General features: G+C 42.0%; 1 protein-coding gene across 9 annotated transcripts in view; it reads right to left on the minus strand.

The window, feature by feature from the left end:
- rapgef4a (Rap guanine nucleotide exchange factor 4a) overlaps nucleotides 1–22,794 on the minus strand; it is a 304,993-nt gene that overhangs the window by 204,196 nt on the left and 78,003 nt on the right. For 2 of the 9 annotated variants that reach the window (XM_072261864.1, XM_072261865.1), the window contains exon 1: nucleotides 20,718–20,907. The exons of the other annotated variants lie outside the window; for them this stretch is intronic. The gene's annotated coding sequence lies outside the window, so the exon portion shown is untranslated. Of the gene's footprint in view, nucleotides 1–20,717; nucleotides 20,908–22,794 lie in introns of those variants that run through there. 9 annotated transcript variants of the gene reach the window in all.

The following is a 22,794-nucleotide window of genomic DNA, read 5'->3' on the forward strand; positions in this document are numbered from 1 at the left end:
GTGTACAGTTTTGGGCTCCTTATTTGAGAAAGGATATACTGACACTGGGAGAGGATTCAGAGAAGATTCACGAGAATGATTCCAGGAATGAAAGGGTTACTGTATGAGGAATGTCTGGCACTCTTGGGCTGTATTCTCTGGAGTTCAAGAGAATGAGGGGGGGATCTCATAGAAAAATTCCGAATGTTAAAAAGCCTGAACGGATTAGATACGACAAAGTTATTTCCCATAGTAGGTGATTCTAGGACAAGAGGGCACGGCTTCAGGATTGAAGGACGTCCTTTTAGAATTGAAATGTGGAGAAATTACTTTAGTCAGAGGGTGGCAAATCTGTGGAATTTGTTGCCACGAGTGGCTGTGGAAGCCAAATCACTGAGCATATTTAAGGCAGAGATAGATAGGTTCTTGATTAGCCAGGGCATCAAAGGGTATCAGAAGAAGGCAGGGGAGTGGGGATAACTGGAAGAATTGAATCAGATCATGATTGAATGGTAGAGCAGACTCGATGGGCTGAATGGCCTACTCCTGCTCCTATATCTTATGATCTTATGAAAAATGCTTCAACTACACTCGGTCAGTATTAAGTTCTATCTATGAATGATTTACCCTACTTTCCAAGTGATTAATACCCTGCTGTAGCAGTAGACAACCTTCCATTGCTGTCCACAAAACCACCAATTTTTATGTCATCCACAAACTTACTGATCATTCCTCCTACATTGACATCCTATGTATTACAATCAGCAAAAGTCCGAGTACTGATTCCTGTGGTGCATCACTAGTCACAGACTTCCAATCAGAAAAACATACTTCTACCACTATTCTCTGCCTTCTACCACCAAGCCAATTTATGATCTAATTCGCCCTGTCACTCATGTGACTAAACCTTCTAGACCAACCTACTTTTTGAACATTTTCCTATGATTTCCCTTCCATGAATGCGAGGCTTGCCATCCTGTAGTTACCTGGCATATACCTGCTGTCTTTCTTAAAGAAAGGAACAACCCTAGCCATCCTCTCCACTCTGCTGGTACTTCACCTGTGGCTAACAAAGATGCAGAAGTTTCCTTCTGAATGCCACCAAACCTCTCCCTTGTTTCCACGCTGCATTCTGATACATCTCATCCAGCCCTGAATTCACCACCCTCTAACATTCCAAGGCATCAAACACCTGCACTTTTTTAATACTTACATGGTCCAGGCAATCAACATATTCACCCCCCGCCCCCGAACTCACCATCCTCCACATCTCTCTCCTTGATGAATGTAGATGAGGTGCACTTATCTAGGACCCTGTGAGATACCATCTATTAAGGGACCTACTCTTACTTAACCCCAAGATGCTCAGAATTACTTGGGATTTTTCCAACTCCTACCCACCGAGGACACCTTATGACCTCACTTTGCCCTGTTCTCTCTTCCCCACGCCCAAACTCTCTGCTACATCCTCTATATTCCTCAAAGGACTCACTTGATTATATGCACATCTGGTAGAAAATCAGTGAAATATAAAAGTAAAACCTGATTAGTTCAGTAGGCAGAGCAGGTCACAATAGTCTCGCCATCTAACTCTCCTTATTTCATAGTATTTAAGAATCTGAGTTCTTTGTGCACGGCAAGTTGTGTCTGACCAAACTTATAGAGTTTATTAAGGAAGTTACCAGGAAAGTTAATGAAGGCAGGGCAGCAGATGTTGTCTACATGGACTTTAGCAAGTCCTTTGACAAGGTCTGAATGGGAGGTTGATCAAGAAGGTTCAGTCACTTGGTGTTCAAGATGAGGTAGTAAATTGAATTAGACATGGCTTCGTGGGAGAAGCCAGAGAATGGTTTTACATGGTTGCTTCTCTGACTGGAGGCCTGCGGCTAGTTGTGTGCTGCAGGCATCAGGGCTGGGTTCATTATAGTTTGTCATCCACATCAACAATCTGGATGATAATGAAGTAAACCAGCAAATTTGTGGATGATACCAAGATTGGAGAAAGAGTAGACAGCGAGGAAGACTATCAAAGCTTTCAGCAGGATCTGTACCAGCTGGAGAAATGGGCTGTGAAATGGCAGATGCAATTTAATGCAGACAAGTGTGAGGTGTTACACTTTGGGAAGACAAACCAGGGGAGGACTTACATGGTGAGTTGTAGGACACTAAACAGTGCAGTAGAAAGCGGTACCTGGGAATACAAATCCATAATTCCTTGAATGTGTCATATGGAAAGCTTTAATATGAGAGGCGGGGGGGGGGGTTGGTGGAGAGATTTGATTCAGGTATACAAAATTATGAGGGAATAGATAGGGTAATTACTCGCAGACTTTTTCCACTGAGATTGGGTGGGACTAGAACTAGAGGTCATGAGTTAAGGGTGAAAGGTGAAATGTCAAAGGGGAACATGAGGAAACATAATTTCTTCACCTGGCTTCTAAGTCTTTGAGGGTGGTGAGAGTGTGGAACGAAATGTTAGCAGAAGTTGTGGATGCGGTTCGATTTCAATGCTTAAAGAGAAATTTGATTAGATACATGAATGGGAGGGGCGTGGAGGGTTTTGGTCTGGATGTAGGTCAATGGACAAGACCGATTGGACAAGTTGGGGCAAAGGGCCTGTTTCTGTGTGATAGCATTAGTCTACATCTCTTCATCACAGCTTTGACTTTGAAACTGAAAGCTGGTTACTTTAGGATAAAGTTATCTTGATATGTAGATAAATATTATGCACAAATTCACAATGGATTTAATGATTATTGGAGCATCCATACATGCCCTTACAGTCATTCACGCCATGATCGCCTCTTACTGACACCCCCCAACAAACCATCACACACCTTTGCACCTTTATTTTCAATGATCCATTAAATGTTGTCCACTGACCCACTGGGCAGTCCCTAACTAAAAGGTTACATTTTGAAAGCTATAGTAGCAGACGTGGTCACGAAGCAGTTTAGAATCATGAAGAGAACAGCTCCAGATGGTGCACTGTGCATTGCAATTCCATTCTCAATGACCTTGCAAGCTTAGCTCTCAGTTAATAATGCCTGTGCTTAAAGAGTAACATTTTAATGAAGGGATTTGTCCTGCATACAGTACCAATAGATTAATTTAAATGTACGGCTAATGGAGGACACCTTATCAGTAATGAGAACACTATGAATTTTTCCCCCATTGCTAAGGAGATTCCAGAATATGACACTTTCTACGGCTGAACTTATTATTTCGATTTGTTTTAAATACTGGCCATTACCTTAGCTTACACATTATTCATAAAGCTTGCATCTGCTTTCTACTATCAACAGGTAGAGTATCAAAAGTGCTGAGCAGGAATTCAGCAACGTCCATTAACTTTATTTATTGAGATATAGTGCAGAATAAGTCCTTCCGGTCCTCTGAGCCTGTGGTGCTCAGCAATCCCCCAATTTAGCCCTGGCATAATCATTGGACTAATTACAACGTCCAATTAACTTGCCAATCGGTACGTTTTTTGACTGTGGGAGGAAAGGCAGCGGTGGGAATTGAACCCAGGTCACCTGCGCTATAAAGCATCCTGCTAACCACACTACGGTGCCACTCCCTGCAGGGTCCTGCTGTTACGGACAGACACTGCTCAGGTTGAGTGCCAGTCAGACGGAATACAAGGTGCTGCTCCTCCAGCCCGAGGGTGGCTTCATTGTGGCAGCAGAGGAGGCCCTGGACTGACATGAGAACAGAAGCCGAATTAAAATGGGAAAGCCCTCCTTTTGTGGTGGAACAATAACTGGCAATTACTATTAAAAGAGGACACACATTAAACTGGATGGGAAATAAAACAACTCAATAAGGTGGTGGTGAATCTGGAACAAAAATTGGAAGTTAAACTTCCGAAGAATCAATTGAATCTACTTCTGGAGGGAAAGGAAACCCGTTACAATTGTCAAATTTGCAGTATTTTTCATTCAACTACAGAAAAAAATGGGGTGATGCAGTCGAGTTGAAATGGCAAATTGCTCAAATCAGGCACGAATTTATGACAACATTGAGTTTGTCTCCTGATGCAATGAAGCAGATGAACTTAAAAATGTTCACTTGACTGATTCCTGGGATGAAGGACTGGAGGAAACTTGTCCTGTGGGAGGGGTGAGACAGTAACCACCGAAGTCTGAACTAAAAGGAGATCACCTTATAAGTATAAAATAGTTAAGCATTGTTGCAAACTAATTTACATAATGGCAACCATTACTCCATTTTAAAAAGTAGGTTTCTTCAAGGACGCCGAACTTATACCAGTTAGCCCTTGAACAACACTAACATTCAAAGTCTGAGGTCCATAGAGCACAGATACCTGTCCTTCACAATGACACCAAGTACCCCTTCACACTGCCCTCATTTCATTCTACTCCCACACACAAAAGTAGCCAGTTAACCTGCTGAGTTTCACCTATTTGGGATGAAGGAGGAAATCAGAGCACTGGAGGATATCCAGGCAGTCACAGGGAGGGTGTGTAAACTTCACACAGACAGCAGCAGAAAGTCAGTATTGAACCTGCACCACTGGAGCGACTAGACAGCCTCCGTACTAGTTGTGTCCTTCTTGATCTGCCAACTGCACACAGGTGACGCTGGGCCTCTGTTGCTGGGCCTATAAAAATGTGGTACTGCCTTAGCACATTCTCCCATGTGTGTGGAGTTAAGTGAGGAAAGAATTGTGGAGCATGGAAACAAGCCCTTCAGCAATCCCAGTCTGTACCAATCAAGCACCCAATTATAACAACCCATTTCTATTCTCCCCACATTCCCATCATCTTACTTCAGATTCTAGCACCCATCTACACACCAGGGACAATTTACAGTTGTCAATTGAACAACCAACCTGCACATATTTGTGCCGTCAAAGGAAACCAGAACCATCAGAGAAAACACACAAGATCACAGGGAGAACATGAAAACTCCAAACAGGCAATACCAGAGGGCAGGGTTGAATCCGGCCTGCTTTAGCTATGAGGCAGCAGGTCCATTATTTGCTCTACTGTGTCACCCAATTTCCTGTTATTTAACTCCAAATGTTATACTTAAACATACAAAATAAATGTTTGAAAGATACATTACTAAAAATAAGTTATTGGATCAAGAGTAACCCAAACAGCCCAAGAAATATTTGTTTTAACAAGAAGAAAGGGAAAGTTTTGAAGGGATGCATGAATATTGATGCTGTCCTTCTTTTCTTTCCATCTCAAAACCCAAATAAAACATCACATTCTGTTTACATCTTGGCATGTTGGACCCTTAAATATAGAGCAGATCACTGTGAAGTCTGCATTAGTTTAGATGGGGCAGAGTTTGTTAAGTGTGTCCCGGACAGATTCCTGTCACAGTATGTGGACAGGCCAACTAGGGGGAATGCCATACTAGATCAAGTACTAGGTAAAGAACCGGGTCAGGTCACAGATCTCTCAGTGGGTGAGCATCTGGGAGACAGTGACTACCGCTCCCTGGCCTTTAGCATTATCATGGAAAAGGACAGAATCAAAGAGGACAGGAAAGTTTTTAATTGGGGAAGGGCAAATTATGAGGCTATACGACTAGAACTTGCGGGTGTGAATTGGGATGATGTTTTTGCAGGGAAATATACTATGGACATGTGGTCGATGTTTAGAGATCTCTTGCAGGATGCTAGGGATAAATTTGTCCCGGTGAGGAAGATAAAGAATGGTAGGGCGAAGGAACCATGAGTGACAAATGAGGTGGAAAATCTAGTCAGGTGGAAGAAGGCAGCATACATGAGGTTTAGGAAGCAAGGATTAGATGGGTCTATTGAGGAAGCAAGAAAGGAGCTTAAGAAGGGGCTGAGAAGAGCAAGAAGGGGGCATGAGAAGGCCTTGGCGAGTAGGGTAAAGGAAAACTCCAAGGCATTCTTCAATTATGTGAAGAACAAAAGGATGACAGGAGTGAAGATAGGACCGATTGGAGATAAAGGTGGGAAGATGTGCCTGGAGGCAGTGGAAGTGAGCAAGGTCCTCAATGAATACTTCTCTTCGGTATTCACCAATGAGAGGGAACTTGATGATGGTGAGGACAATATGAGTGAGGTTGATGTTCTGGAGCATGTTGATATTAAGGGAGAAGAGGTGTTGGAGTTGTTAAGGTACATTAGGACAGATAAATCCCCGGGGCCTTACGGAATACTCCCCAGGCTGCTCCATAAGGTGAGGGAAGAAATTGCTGAGCCTCTGGCTAGGATCTTTATGTCCTCATTGTCCACGGAAATGGTACCGGAGGATTGGAGGGAGGCGAATGTTGTCCCCTTGTTCAAAAAAGGTAGTAGGGGTAGTCCGGGTAATTATAGACCAGTGAGCCTTATGGCTGTGGTGGGAAAGCTGTTGGAAAAGATTCTTAGAGATAGGATCTATGGGCATTTAGAGAATCATGGTCTGATCAGGGACAGTCAGCATGACTTTGTGAAGGGCAGATCATGTCTAACAAGCCTGATAGAGTTCTTTGAGGAGGTGATCAGGCATATAGATGAGGGTAGTGCAGTGGATGTGATCTACATGGATTTTAGTAAGGCATTTGACAAGGTTCCACATGGTAGGCTTATTCAGAAAGTCAGAAGGCATGTGATCCAGGGAGGTTTGGCCAGGTGGATTCAGAATTGGCTTGCCTGCAGAAGGCAGAGGGTGGTGGTGGAGGGAGTACATTCAGATTGGAGGATCATGACTAGTGGTGTCCCACAAGGATCTGTTCTGGGAGCTCTACTTTTCGTGATTTTTATTAACGACCTGGATATGGGGGTAGAGGGGTGGGTTGGCAAGTTTGAAGACGATACACAGGTTGGTGCTGTTGTAGGTAGTGTAGAGGATTGCCAAAGATTGCAGAGAGACATTGATAGGATGCAGAAGTGGGCTGTGAAGTGGCAGATGGAGTTCAACCCAGAGAAGTGTGAGGTGGTACACTTTGGAAGGACAAACTCCAAGGCAGAGTACAAAGTAAATGGCAGAGCAGAATTGGATGAAATTCCTACAAGAAATAAGGAAAATGCAGGAAAAATATATTCCAAGAAAAAAGAAAATCATGAATGGAAAAATGGCACAAATGTGGCTAACGAGAGAGGTTAAGGCAAAAATAAAAGCAAAAGAAACGGCGTACAGGGAAGCAAAAATTAGTGGGGAAAATGAGGACTGGAAGACCTTTAAAAACTTACAGAAAGAAACTAAAAGTCATTGGGAAAGAAAAGATGAATTATGAAAGGAAGTTGGCGCTTAACATAAAAAAGGAAACTAAGAGTTTTTTTTAAATATATGAAGAGTAAAAGAGTGACAAGGGTAGATACGGGACCGATTGAAAATGATGCTGGAGTAATTATAATGGATAACAAAGAGATGGCAGAGGAACTGAATGAGTATTTTGCATCAGTCTTCACAGTGGAAGACATGAGCAATATACCTGAAAGCCAGAGGTATCAGGGAATAGAATTAGGTACAGTCAAGATAACTAGAGAGAAAGTGCTTGGGAAGCTAAGTGGACTAAGAATAGATAAGTCTCCCGGCCCGGATGAGGTGAACCCAAGGGTTCTGAAGGAGGTGGCTTTGGAGATTGTGGAAGCATTGGAAATGATCTTCCAGGAATCAATAGACTCTGGCATGGTTCCAGAGGACTGGAAGGTTGCAAATGTAGTTCCACTATTTAAGAAAGGAAGGAGGCAGCAAAAAGAAAATTACAGACCTATTAGCCTGACATCGGTGGTTGGAAAGATATTGGAGCCAATCCTGAAGGACGAGGTTATGAAATACCTCGAGGTGCATGACAAGATAGGCCGAAGCCAGCATGGTTTCAGGAAGGGAAGATCCTGCCTTACCAACTTATTGGAATTTTTTGAGGTAATCTCGAATAAGATTGACAAAGGAGAGGCTGTGTATATTGTGTATTTGGGTTTTCAAAAGGCCTTCGATAAGGTGCTGCATATGAGGCTGCTTAATAAGATGAAAGCCCATGGAATTATAGGAAAGATATTGAAATGGGTGGAGCATTGGTTGATAGGCAGAAAGCAAAGGGTGGGAATAAAGGGATCCTATTCTGATTGGTTGCCGGTTACTAGTGGTGTTCCGCAGGGGTCGGTGTTGGGGCCGCTTCTTTTTACGATGTATATCGATGATTTGGATTATGGATTAAATGGTTTTGTGGCCAAATTTGCGGATGACACCAAGATAGGTAGAGGAGCAGGAAATGTTGAAGAAACGGAAAGGTTGCAGAGAGACTTAATCAGTTTAGGAGAGTGGGCAAAGAAATGGCAGATGAGATACAACGTTGACAAATGTACGGTTGTACATTTCGGAAGAAGAAATAATCGGGCAGATTATTATTTAGATGGGGAGAAAATTCAAAAATCGGAAGTGCAAAGGGACTTGGGGGTCCTCGTGCAGGATACCCTAAAGGTTAACCACCAAGTTGGATTGGCGGTAAGGAAAGCAAATGCTATGTTGGCATTCATTTCAAGAGGAATAGTGTATAAGAGTAAGGAGGTGTTGATGAGGCTCTATGGGGCATTAGTGAGACCTCATTTGGAATACTGTGTGCAGTTTTGGGCCCCCTATCTTAGAAAGGATATACTGATGTTGGAGAGAGTTCAGAGAAGATTTACGAGGATGATTCCTGGAATACAGGGGCTAACATATGAGGAGCGTCGGTTGGCTCTTGGATTGTATTCATTTGAGTATAGAAGAATGAGAGGGGATCTCATAGAAACGTTTCAAATGTTGAAAGGGTTGGACAGAGTAGATGTGGAAAGGTTGTTTCCCTTGGTGGGTGAGTCCAGGACAAGAGGCTATAGTCTTAGAATTAGAGGGTACCCAGTTAAAACAGAGATGAGGAGAAATTTTTTTAGCCAGAGTGTCGTGGATTTGTGGAATTCGTTGCTACACATGGCTGTGGAGGCCCGATCATTGAGGGTGTTTAAGGAGGAGATTGACAGGTATCTAATTAGTCAGGGTATCAAGGGATATGGGGAAAAAGCCAGAAATTGGAACTAGATGGGTGAATAGTTTAGCTCATGGGGGAGCTGCGGAGCAGACTCGATGGGCCAAATAGCCTACTTCTGCTCCCTTGTCTTGTCTTGTGATACTCGGTAGTGTGGAGGAGCAGAGGGATCTGGGGGTACATGTCCACAGCTCCCTGAAAGTTGCCTCACAGGTAGATAGGGTAGTTAAGAAAGCTTATGGGGTGTTAGCTTTCATAAGTCGAGGGATAGAGTTTAAGAGTCGCGATGTAATGATGCAGCTCTATAATACTCTGGTTAGGCCACAATTGGAGTACTGTGTCCAGTTCTGGTCGCCTCACTATAGGAAGGATGTGGAAGCATTGGAAAGGGTACAGAGGAGATTTACCAGGATGCTGCCTTGGTTTAGAGAGTATGCATTATGATCAGAGATTAAGGGAGCTAGGGCTTTACTCTTTGGAGAGAAGGAGGATGAGAGGAGACATGATAGAGGTGTACAAGATAGTAAGAGGAATAGATAGAGTGGATAGCCAGTGCCTCTTCCCCAGGGCACCACTGCTCAATACAAGAGGACATGACTTTAAGGTAAGGGGTGGGAAGTTCAAGGGGGATATTAGAGGAAGGTTTTTTACTCAGAGAGTGGTTGGTGCGTGGAGTGCACTGCCTGAGTCAGTGGTGGAGGCAGATACACTCGTGAAGTTTAAGAGACTACTAGACAGGTATATGGAGGAATTTAAGGTGGGGGGGTTATATGGGAGGCAGGGTTTGAGGGTTGGCACAACATTGTGAGCCGGAGGGCCTGTAATGTGCTTTACTATTCTATGTTCTATTAGTCCTATCCTTAATTAATTTTATTTACTGCATGGATACTCCATGCAGCATGTAGGAGCTATGTTTAGGCATCCGTTAGTCTTGTGAGACCATGGATCTGTACCTGGAAAGTCTTCACTCTCCAGGGCGCAGGCCTGGGCAAGGTTGTATGGAAGACCGGCAGTTGCCCATGCTGCAAGTCTCCCCTCTCCACGACACTGATGTTGTCCAAGAGATGGGCAAGGGCCAATAAAGCTTGACACCAGGTGTGGTTAAGTGCCTTGCTCAAGGACACAACATGCTGTCTCAGCTGGGGCTTGAACTCACGACCTTCAAGTTGCTAGTCAAATGCCTTAACCACTTGGTCATGTGCCCACAGGAGCTATGTGAGGTGCCTATAAAACATATTCACCCCCCCCCCACCGGAAGTTTTCATCTTTTATTGTTTTACAACATTGAATCACAGTGAATTTAATTTGCTTTTTTTGGCACTGATCAACAGAAGACTTTCATATCAAAGTGAAAACTGATCTCAACAAGTGGATCTAAATTAATTGCAAATATTAAACACAAAATAATTGATTGCCCAAGTATTCACCCCCTTTAATATGACACACCAAATCATCACTGGTGCAGCCAGTTGGTTTGAGAAGTCACACAATTAGTTAAATGGAGATCACTTGTATATGCAGTCAAGATGTTTCAACTGATAGTAAAAATACACCTGTACTGCTGGTGAGTCAGAATCCTGGCAAAAAACTACACCATGAAGACAAAAGAACACTCCAAGCAACTCTAAGAAAAGGTTACTGAAAAGCCCAGGTCAGGAGATGGATGCAAGAAAATTTCCCGACTGTGCAAGAAGCGGACTAGTGCGGGAGGCCACCAAGAGACCTATGACAACTCTGGAGGAGTTACAAGCTTTAGTAGTTGAGATGGGAGAGACTGTGCATACAACAACTGTTGCCCAGGTGTAGCTTTAAGGGAGAGTGGCAAAGAGAAAGCCATTGTTGAAAAAAACTCACATGAAATCTCAGCTGGAATTTGCCAGAAGGCATGTGGGAGACTCTGAAGCCAGCTAGAAGATGTTCTATGCTCTGATGAAACCAAAATTGAGCTTTTCGGCCATCAGACTAAATGCTACGTTTGGCGTAAGCCAAACACTGCACATCATCAAAAGCACACCATCCCTACTGTGAAGCATGGTGGTGGCTGCATCACGCTGTGGGGATGCTTCACTGCAACAAGCCCTGGAAGGCTGTGGAGGTAGAGGGTAAAATCAATGCAGCAAAATGCAGGGAAATCCTGCAGGAAAACCTGATACAATCTGCAAGAGAACTGTGGCTTGGGATAAGATTTGTTTCCAGTAAGACGATGACCCCAAGCATAAAGCCAAAACTATACAGGAATGGCTTAAAAACAACAAAGTTAATGTCCTGGGGTGGCCAAGTCAAAGTCTTGACCTCAGCCGAATTGAGAATTTGTGGCTGAACTTGAAAGGGGCTGTTTACTCATGATCCCCATACAATCTGACAGAGCTTGAACAGTTTTGTAAAGAAGAATGGGGAAAAATTGCAGTGTCCAGATGTGCAAAAACTGATCGAGACCTATCCACACAGACTCGAGGCTGTAATTGTTGCCAAAGGTACATTCACTAAATACTGACCTGAAGGGGGTGAATACTCAATCAATCATTTTGTGTTTTATATTTGTAAATAATTTAGATCACTTTGTAGAGATCTGCTTTCACTTTGACACAAGAGTCTTTTTCTGCTGATCAGTGTCAAAGGAAGCCAAATTAAATCCACTATGATTCAATTTTGTAAAACAATAAAACATGAAAACTTCCAAGGGGGTTGAGTATATTTTTACAGGCACTGTATCTTTTCTCTATTTGCTTTGTATTCTATGCTGTGTATTTATTATGGAAACTAGTCACATTATTGGAGGCGGATCACAATAAAGCATTCGACCCTTTGAACAATAATTTCATTGGAGCCGCTGCAAGTGTAACAGCCCTGAGGTGGTCCCAGGCTAGCAACATTTGTTTTGTTTTGATTTGGATTAGTTTTGCCACGAAACAGCAAAAATACAAATAATAATATTGACTAATGTCACATAGAATAGGTTGGCACCAGCACCATCATCATTGGTACTATAATCTTACAGCTTTGAAAGTTTGTGGAATCACCAGTGCACCTGGTGATTGGAATGAAAACACTGGCATAGCTGCCCAGTGACAAAGATAAATGACACAGAATGGAAATTCAGTAGAATGCATGGCAAGTTTTCTGAACTGAAGTACAAAGACATGTTTACAAATTCAACAACACATAAATCTAAATGAATGGAATTTGTATTATCGCCGCAACTCATGCAAATATGGCATTTTTCTTACGTTCTTGTTTTGTGCTCTTTGACTTGAAATGAAATCCAAGATAATGTTTTAATCTATTTTAGGTCAGGTCTATGAACTGTACTGCAGAGGCAACAGCTACAATATTAAAGAGAGTGAAGCAGAGCTGCAGCCATGACATCAGTAGAACTATCCCAACGTGTTCAATTTGGTCTCCTTCCCCACCTCAATAGATGCTGTGTATCAGATGAGGCGCAGAGGGTGCATGCATAATGATGAAAATTCCTCGGATTAACTGGCCCAGATGATAGGGTTTTCTGTGCCCTTCATCAATCCTTTTGTTTAAAAAAAGGTGTCTGCTTTGTATCCCACAAAGAGGGAATGTCCTGTGAATTTCCTGTTCCTTGTGAAGCCATTTCCTCCCTGTCACCTCATCACATTGTAATTACAAAGCTGCTGCTGCTAAACTGCCACCAAAACTGAGTAATTGAAATGTTTTAATACAACAAACCTCTACTTAATGCCACTATAATTTGTTTCCTGTATCCTTAACACTGTGCTTTCCATTATTATAACTGTTCATGCAAATCAGATGTTTTCAGTGTTTATCTGCTGTAGTTCTCTACATTTTACACTTTGTGAACTTGTCCACTGCTGCTGGGCTCTTGTCACTTTTCTCTTTCAAACAGTTAACCCACAACTTTTTTAAACCTCACCTCAAAACAATAGCAACTTTGAACATTTGTTACGTGTGCAACTCTATCCAGAATGGTTATACTGATTAAATGAAATCTTCAGTCTGTATTAATCAAAATACATTAGAGATGATTTTGTCTCTTAACTTAGTGAAGTACTTACTTACTGCCCATTATGCCGCTGGCAGTTAGGGCAGCAATGAAGTTCTATCTCGTTCTGTCTTTAGCCATCTTTTGTGCCCCAGGTGTGGCTCGGAGTCCTCAGTCACACACAGATGTAGAAGGATTCTTCACTGTTGTTTCCGTAACAGATTTTTTTTGACCGTTCAAGGCTGAACCCCCAAACCTGGACGACTGTTGGACCACTTTTAGTCTGGCTTTTACCCTTTGACCTATTTGGCATGGGTGACCCTACCAAGAGCGAAAGCATAAGGCACTGACTCCAGCTAGCATAGCTCTCCGGGTCATTAAGGTACACAAGCCTCCAAACCCTCCGCCAACATTGTGATCCTCTTGGAGGAACTTAGTAAAGTAATGGCAATGCAATTTGTATCGGCAACTTGTTTCTAAAATCCCAGCACAAGCTGCCCCCTGCATTATTAAGTAAAAAGGGAGGGTCTTTGTATTCCTCAAAACCAGTACATACTGCAAGTTTCCATAACACAAAGTTGTGTCATCTGCACACTTGTCAAGAAATGAGGATTGAAAAAGAAACTGTTTATTTATTTTACTCCATCCCTTCCCTCACCTCTAAGTCCCTGACTGAATTTTATTCCACATCTCAATTTTTTTGGTAAGTGCTCTACAAACACTTCCGGAGCCTTTTGCTACAGCGGTGCCCTGGTCCTAGTATGAGGTATGATGCGCGGTTTGGTCGATTGGAATGATATACTGGAAAGACAGAGTGTCAGGATCGGAGGCGAGAGCTTATTTCGCTCGTCCTCCGGCCATGTTCACTCCTCTCTCAAGGGCACTGAGTCTTTGAAGACTGCCTCGGCTGCTGTGCACCGTGCCCCAATATGATGGTGAACGCAGTAGGCCAAGCAGCATCTCTAGGAAGAGGTGCAGTGGACGATTCAGGCCGAGACCCTTCATCAGGACTAACTGAAGGAAGAGTGAGTAAGGGATTTGAAAGTTGGAAGGGGAGGGGAAGATCCAAAATGATAGGAGAAGACAGGAGGGGGAGGGATGGAGCCAAGAGCTGGACAGGTGATAGGCAAAAGGGGATACGAGAGGATCATGGGACAGGAGGCCCAGGAAGAAAGACAAGGCGGGGGGGGACCCAGAGGATGGGCAAGGGGTATATTCAGAGGGACAGAGGGAGAAAAAGGAGAGTGAGAGAAAGAATGTGTGTATAAAAATAAGTAACAGATGGGGTACGAGGGGGAGGTGAGGCATTAGCGGAAGAATTGGGTAGCCTCCAACCTGATGGCATGAACATCGACTTCTCTAACTTCCGCTACATTCTTTGATAATAAATGTACTTCGAAATCCTTAGAATTCTGTCAGGGCATATTTCTATTACTCAAACAGTTGTAATGCAGGAATCATCTGTACTATTATTGCTGCAATTCAGCTCTTGAAAATATTCTGGCAGCTATCGGTTGACACAATTCCATTCCAGGAACTCTCCCGCCCTAACTCCTGCAATGCCATCAAGTGGATGTGTCTGGGGAAATTCTGGATTGTGACGACTATAGAGAACGAAGATAACTAGATAATTGAAATTTAGTAATTCAAAATCTGTCACCATCTGGAAACCAACAACTTCCTCTCAGTTTAGTAGAGAACAGAAATACACAAGGGAGCTCCAAATTAAATATAGCAAAGACTGATTATCTTTCCAAGACACCGCATGCCTTTTATGCATTGTGAAAATTTAAAAAGGAGTTTCCTCTTTGAGAAATAAATATAGATTCGGTGGTTGGGGGTGGGGGGTTAGTTCTGGAGTACTGGAAGATTGCAAAAATGTTCCATTCTTGTACAGGCTTGTCAGTTTAACCGAACTGAGGAATATTCTAGAAAGGGAAAAAGAGAATCAGGGATAGAATCAGCAGTTTCTTGGACAAGGATTAGAGAAAGCCTGCATGGATCTGCTGAAGGCAAATCATGAAACAATCTTTTCGAGTAACAGAGAGGTCAATGAGAAAAAAATGAGTTTGATGTGAAACATATAGACTTCAAATAGCATTTGATAAAATGTAACATTTCATATTGAACGTTTTGGAGACAAGGGCTTCAGACACTATCTGTGGAAAACTGACCATGCCATAGAAAAGAGCAGCAAAAGTTGTTTTTTAGTCTGTAGGGAAGTGTATAGTGGAGTAGCCCAGGATCGGTTTTACAGCTACTGCTTTGCTTTAACATTAATAAGTGGCCTGTTTGAGGGCATACAATGCACAGTTTCCAAATTTACAGTTAGCACAAAACTTCGATCTGGAATGAATTGAACCGAAAGGAGGAGAGCAATAGATTTCAAGAAGAAACAGGCAGATTGGTAGATTGAATTCCATGCTGAGAAATGCAAATTGTTGTATTTGGTAGAAAAAAAGGAGAACAGGCAATATAACCAGGAGCAACACACACACAATCATTTGTATTTTCAGTATCTGCAGATTTTCTCGTGTTGGGACTATCAAGAGAACACCATCCTGGAGTTTCGGTGTATTGTGTCCCTTTCTGGGATCCACCCTTTGGGGAAGGTATAAAAGATTCAGAGGGAGTTTGGGAGAAAGTGACCAAAGTTAATGCAGAGGTAAGGGACTTCAATTATGTAGATGGATTGAATAGAAACTGTGGACACGGAAGGAGTGGGGGAGTCTGCAGATGTTAAAATCCAGATCAACAAACACCGTTTGGAGGAACTCAGGAGGTCAGGCAGCATCTATGCAGGGAAACTGACAGTCTGAAAGATGGAGGGGAGAAAGCCAGTATAAAGAGGTCACTGTTGTGGACTGGGAATGTCTTATCCCGTTAAGCTTTTGGTCAATAATATTGACAGAGAGGCACTTGCTGAAGTTACCGAGTGGTGAAGTTCTCACGTGTTGAAGGACATGGCCTGGCATTTTTGTGGCATAACTATTCTTTGCCACTTACCTGATTATGTCAGCGGGTTGTCTGGGCATGGCCATCTGCAGGCATGGACCAACTTGTGCAGGAAGCATCAATCCAATCAATGTTCACTACTTTCATTGGAGAATGTACCACCCATGGGTTTACAAAGGAGGGAAGTTCAATTGAAATAGTTAAGGATGGCTGGGCCAAGGTTACATATGTGTAAAGCTTTGGCATTGATACCCCGAGTCGGAAGGGATTGGCTACTATCTTTTCTACCTGGTATACACTCAGTGCTGCCAAGAGGACCACAACCTTGTCATTGGGTTTGGAAGCTTGTGTGCCTCAGTGATCTGGAGAGCTATGTTGGCTGGAGTCAGGGCTTTATGCTTTGGCTCTTGGTAGGGTCATCCACGCCAAACAGACCAAGGATAGAGGCCAGACTAAGAGTGGTCCACCAATCCTCCAGGTTTGGGGGTTCAGCTCAGGACCAACAACCCTGACTGGTAAAACAAAATTGGTATGAAAACAGCAATGAAGAAACCTTCTACATCTGAGTGTGACAGTATTCCTGAGTCTCCACCTGGGACATGCATGACCAACATGAAAACCTTGAGAAGCTGGTGACATGATGAAGAAAGCCCTGAACACCACTGTGGTCCTCTTCAAAATCCATGAGGTATGATGATTCAGCAAGGTCAGTGTCAAAAGGAAGGAAAGACCAAAAGATCACAAGATATAGGAACAGAATTAGGCAATTCCATTTTTTCTCTCAGCCCCAGTCTCCTGCCTTGTCTCTGTATCCCTTCATGCCCTGACCAATCAATAATCTATCAACTTCTGCCTTAAATATACATAAAAACTTGGCCTCCACAGTTGTCTGTTACAAAGAATTCCACAAGTTCACCACTCACTAGCTAAAGAAATTCCTCCTCATCTCTGTTCCAAAAGGACACCCCTCTATTCTGAGCCCGTGTCCTGTGGTCCTAGACTCTCCCACCACAGGAAATATCCTCTCTACATTCACTTTGTCAAGGCCTTTCACCATTCTACGGGTTTCAATTAATTCTAATGAATTCAGGCCGAGAGCCATCGAGCACTCTTCGTATGACAAGCCGTTCAATCCTGGAGTTGTTTTTGTGAACTTCCTTTTAACCCGCTCCAGTTTCAGCACATCTTTTCTAAGATAAGGGGCCCAAAACTGTTCACAGTCCTCCAAGTGAAGCCTCAGCACTTCTTTATAAAGTTTCAACATTAAACCTTACTTCTATATTCTAGTCCTCTTGAAATGAATGCTATCATCATAAAGTCATAATTAACGGTAATGTCTTGAAAGGTAGAATTTGAACATGGTGTTCTGGGAAAACTGAATGAAGATTTAGTTGGAGGTAGCACTTTCAAGATGAGAAGAAATACACAGCTAGTTATAACATGAAACACCTTGTAGCTTCATTTGTTTGCTTATGATTATTAGAATTCAAAGCTAACATTTATTTTAAATGTTACCCAAATAGTTTGGTCAAAGTTTTGATCTGCAGTATTTTAATTCTGAAGTTTCAAAGCATTTTTGGAGGAAATGTAGAAATTGGATGCATTTTCCATTGAGCTTGGAGACTGGATAAAATATCCTTAACTAGAGTAGTCCGTTCAGGGGATTAACTGCTTAAAAGATAAAAATAGCTTGTTGTTTTCCTGTTTCAACTAATTGTTTTCTTTTAATAATTTTAAGCTGGAGAAGCTAGGGATATCCTTTCCAAGACATGTTACATTACAAAAACGTTTTCTGATTGATGTGCATACCTCAAATTAATCAGTTTCTGCTAAAGCATAAAGCCAAATCCTTAGAGCATGCCACCATTTAGTCTTAAAATGAGGAAACTACCAAGGGCAAAATATTAGTTCTACACAATAATTAGCTCCTTGGAGTGAGACTTCTATTAGTACGGGGCAAATAAGAATGGTTTTTGCTACAAATGGGAATGTTGAAAGCAAAATATTAACTTGATGGTGAGGGTTCCAAGCCTACAAGGTGGAAACGGTCAGGCCGGCCAACGGGGCCAATCCCCTGTACAGCATAAAAGCAAGAACCAACAGCTTCTTCCACCAGGCCATCAGACTGCTTAATTCACACTGACACAACTGTATTTCTATGTTATATGGACTGTCCTGTTGTACATACTATTTATTTACTATAAATTGCACATTGCACATTTAGACAGTGACGTCACATAAAGATTTTTACTGCTCGTGTATGTGAAGGATGTAAGAAATAAAGTCAATTCAATTCAATGGATTGCAGAAGTGTTGATGAACTCCAACCATGCTATCAACTACACAGGACAATGGAGACGGGAGGTCATCGATGGTCCTCCTCTGGGAGCCAAGGACCAAGTAAGTACGAAGTAAGGAAAGGGTTACAAAAAAGCCTAGCATGTAGTTACGTCGGTGCTGCATTTAACATTAAAAAAAACACAAAGATAGATATTTTCATATTGTTACATGCTAGCAGATACTTTAAAACTTGGACTAAAAATGTGTTTTCTTATGTGACCATGCACTTTTATTCCCCTTTCTCGTTATTTTGAATATGCGGGTATGTTTTTGCACCTTAGCCCCAGCGGAATGCCTCTTATTTGGTTGTATCCATGTAAGGTTTGAATGACAATTAAACTGGATTTGATTTGCTATAACTGAAAATAACATGATAAAATATGAATATTAGTTGAGCACTGTATTACTCATAGCAAGTATAAATTGCTGTGGTCTAGTTTCCCGACCTTCCCACCTCTTTGCCCATTTTTTGGTTTTGAGTTTTCAGTCAAGCCTCTCATACTGTATCTGCATGTTAGACTTTCTTACTGACAAGGAGGGGAAGCTTCACTTATTTCCTCATATCCTCTTTATTTTAAAATAGTTTTGCTATCATCTCACCTTCCTGTGAAGTAGTAAAAAGAAACCAAAGGAAAGCATGATATGGAGGACTGATGTAGGGCTGGAGAGAAACAAAATAAAAGTATTGTAGTCAGAAGCCATTGCAAGATGGATGGTGAGGGACAGAATAAAGCAATTAATCTCAAATTTATATAAACTGCATTCATATAGTGATAATACAACTCGTGTTCCCAAGTGATTAGAGCTTCAATTGATCGAGAAGGAAAATACACAACAATTTAGCAGAAGGATCCTGGAGTCCAATTGCACAGCTCCCTGAAAGTGCCGACACAGGTTGACAGGGTGGCTAAGAAGGAATGTGGCATGTGGCACGCTTGCCTTTGTTAGTCGAGGCATTGAGTTCAAAAGGCAGGAAGCTATGTTGCAGCTTTAGAAAACTCTAGTTTGGCCACATCTGGAGAACAGCACACAGTTCTGGTCACCCCATTATAGGAAGGATGTTGAGGCTATGGATAGGGTGCAGAAGAGGTTTACCAGGATGCTGCCTGAATTAGAGGCTGGACAAACTTGTGTTGTTTTCTCTGGAGTGGAGGAGGCTGAGGGGAGATCTGATTGAGATTTATAAGATTATGAGAGGGACAGATAGAACAGACAGACAGTATCTTTTTCCCAGGTTTGAAATGTCTAATGCCATAGGGCACATATTTAAGGTGAGAAAGGGCAATTTCAAAGGAGTTGTGAGGTGCAAGTCTTTTTTTAAAAAACACGAAGTGTTGGGTGCCTGGAATGTGCTGCCTCGGGTGGTATAAGAAGCACATAGATTAGGGACTTTAAAGGATCATTTATATAGGCACAAGGATTTGAGAAAAAAAGGAAGGATATGGACATCGTGTTGTAGAAGGGATTAGTTTAGCTAGCCATTCAATGACCAATTTATTTGGTTCAGCACAACACTGGGCCAAAGGACTTGTTCCTGACCTATACTGCTCTGTATTCAATGTTCTCATAAAAATGACCTGAAAATAAGAGGCAGAGGGAGGATGGCTAACACATTACGGGGGCCCATCTTAAAAAAAACGCAGGAAGGTGGATTTTAAGCAGTCTAGAGAAGGGAATTCTGATGCTTAATGTTCACAAATGAAAACACAACTATCACCAGATGGCAAAGTGAGTCAAATCACACACAGCTGCCATGAATCGAGAAACAAAATGCACTTGAGAACATTGCAAAAATAAAGAATGATACAGCACTAAGACATCACTAAAATGATCCACAAATATGGAAATTTTACCAGAAATAAGCTTTTCTATATGTTGTATTTGAATTCAAGTACGCAGCAAACTGAAAAAATACAAACCCATTTGGATTTTCAATGTGACAAATTTTCATCACTGCAGATCAAAAGAAAGGTAGAACTTGGAAAGTCATAAAGTCGTAATAAAACTAATGATCCGTTTTGATGTTTACGACAAAATCAATAAAATCTATTTATATTTTTACCTACATACAATCAAAATGTGTTGAGATACAAATATAGGCATGTTATTATCAGATTAGATTGCAATGGAGTTCTTGTCAGTTATCTTGCTTAGCTTGTGATTAAATATACAAACAAGCAGGCAATGCAGATCGTCTGATTGATCTATGATACAATTGCCCATTTTAAGTCACCGTAACATTTTGGCAAGAAATTCCAGCGAGAATATCAGCCAGTTTCAGATACAATAATTTAGATGGAAAGCAAAGTCCTCTTTGACAACTTTGTACAACAAAATATTACACCTCTAGTTTGTAATCAGTAGAATTAAGAACTGGAATTTTAACCTAAAGTAGTTTCAAGTACTTAACGACTAGCTGCAATTACAAAGTATCCAAAGTGATCATATCAATTACCACAGTGCAAGAAAAGTTTCAATGTTACAATACCAACTCAGTAATGAAAACCTTCACACTAACCAGAGAAATACAGTTGTCGAGTACATCAGGTTCTTGACTTCATTATAGCAGCAAACAACAGATTTGTCCCTTCGCTTGTTCCAACTACTCTGTACGAATTCATTTACTTTAAAAAGTCTACATAAAAGGAAGTTTATTTTGGCTGTTATTTCAGGAAATCTGAGTAGCTTTTTGTAGAATGAGGAATGCTGCCATAGTGCAACCTCCCAGCACTTTCCCCTCCCTTCCTGCCTGCTTTTACAATAGATTGCAAATCTTTAGCAGCACTGTCTACATTTTTATTCGCAGTGACCTTTGTTGGCCCAAGCCATCACAGAGGTTCTATACCATTCATCCAGTGATGTTAAGCTGTATTTAATATAGTACCATACTTTAAAATTTGACTTTATAATTCATAGTAATTAGATTATATTCTGTCACAGTGGACCGGACTTTCTTCACTGGCTTCCTTGCTAACCTCCTATCCTTGGCTTACCAGAACTCACTACAAGCTCTGTTGTTCATATCCTGTTCATTCTCCTAGCTTCACTTAGTAACATCCTTACCCTTGGACGAGTCTCTATATTGCCTCACAACACTCTGTCCGTAGCCACTCCCATGCCCTATACTCGACATGGAATTTAGATGGTAAGACAAAGGCCATTTGGCCCATCGGTTCTGCTCCACCATTCGATCATGGAGTTGGTTTATTTTCCCTCTCAATCTCATTCTTCTGCCTTCTCTCCATACCCCGACACCCTTACTACTCAAGAACTTATCAGCCGCCACTTTAGATATACCCAATGACTTGGCCTCCACAGCTATCGGTGATAATGAATGCCACAGATTCAACACCCTCTGCCTGAAGAATATAGAAATCTACAGTACACTACAGGCCCTTCAGCCCACAATGTTGTGCCAACCACGTAACCTACAAATGCGTCCTTAACTCTATTCTATAGCTACCTCCTTCTATTCTGAGGCTGCGGCTTCAGGTCCTAGACTTTCCCACTATTGGAAATATCCTTCCAACATCCACTCTAGGCCTTTCAAAATTTGGTAAGCTTCAATGAGATTCCACGCGCCCCCCCCACCAAACTCCAGCAAGCACGGTTCAAACCCAGAGCCATCAAACAGTCACGATGAGTTAAATCTTTCATTCACAGGATCATTCTTTGGTCTGTTTCCAATACCAGCAGATCCTTTCTTAGATATGGGGCCCCAAAGCTGCTCACAATACTGCAAATTTGGTCTGACCAAATACCTTATAAAACCTCAGCATTAGATCCTTACTTTTAGAGTCATAGAACATTGTAGCACAGAAACAGGCCCTTCGATGCCAACCTGTTATTCTGCTTAGTCCCGTTACCTGCAGCTGGACCGTAAATCTCCATGCCCCTCCCTTCCACGTACTTCTGTTAAATGTTGCAATTGGCACAAAACCATCAAATCATTGACATATAATGTGAAAAGAAGCTGTCCCCATACTGACCACTGCAGAACACCACTAATCACCGGCAGCCAACCAGAAAAAGCCTCCTTTATTCCCATTCACTGCCTCCTGCCAGGCAGCCAATCGTCTATCCATTCTAGTATTTTTCCTGTAATACCATGGACTCTTATTTTGTTTAGCAGCCTCACGTGTGGCATCATGTCAAAGGTGTTCTGTATATCCAAGCAACCAACATCCACAGACTCTCCTTTGTCTATCCTGCCTATTATTTCCTCAAAGAATTCCAACAGATTTGTCAGGCAAGATTTCCTTTCATAGAAACCTTCAGCATATTTTATCGTGTGCCTTTAAGTACCCCGAAACCTCCTCATTAATAATGGACTCCAACATCTTACCGACCACTGAAGTCAGGCTAACTGGCCTATAATTTGCTGTCATGTCTTGTGGAATGACATTTGCAACTTTCCAGTCCTCCAGAAAATGCCAGAATCTAAAATCACTACTAATGGTTTCACAATCTCTTCGGCTATCACTTTCAGAACCCCAGGGCATAGTTCATCTGCTCCAGATGATTTATCCAACTTCGGACCTTTCAGCTTCCGAAGCACCTTCTCCTTTGCAACACACACAAAATGCTAGAGGAAC

This window comes from Mobula birostris, chromosome 6 (assembly GCF_030028105.1).
Source record: "Mobula birostris isolate sMobBir1 chromosome 6, sMobBir1.hap1, whole genome shotgun sequence".
NCBI classification, from domain to species: Eukaryota; Metazoa; Chordata; class Chondrichthyes; order Myliobatiformes; family Myliobatidae; genus Mobula; species Mobula birostris.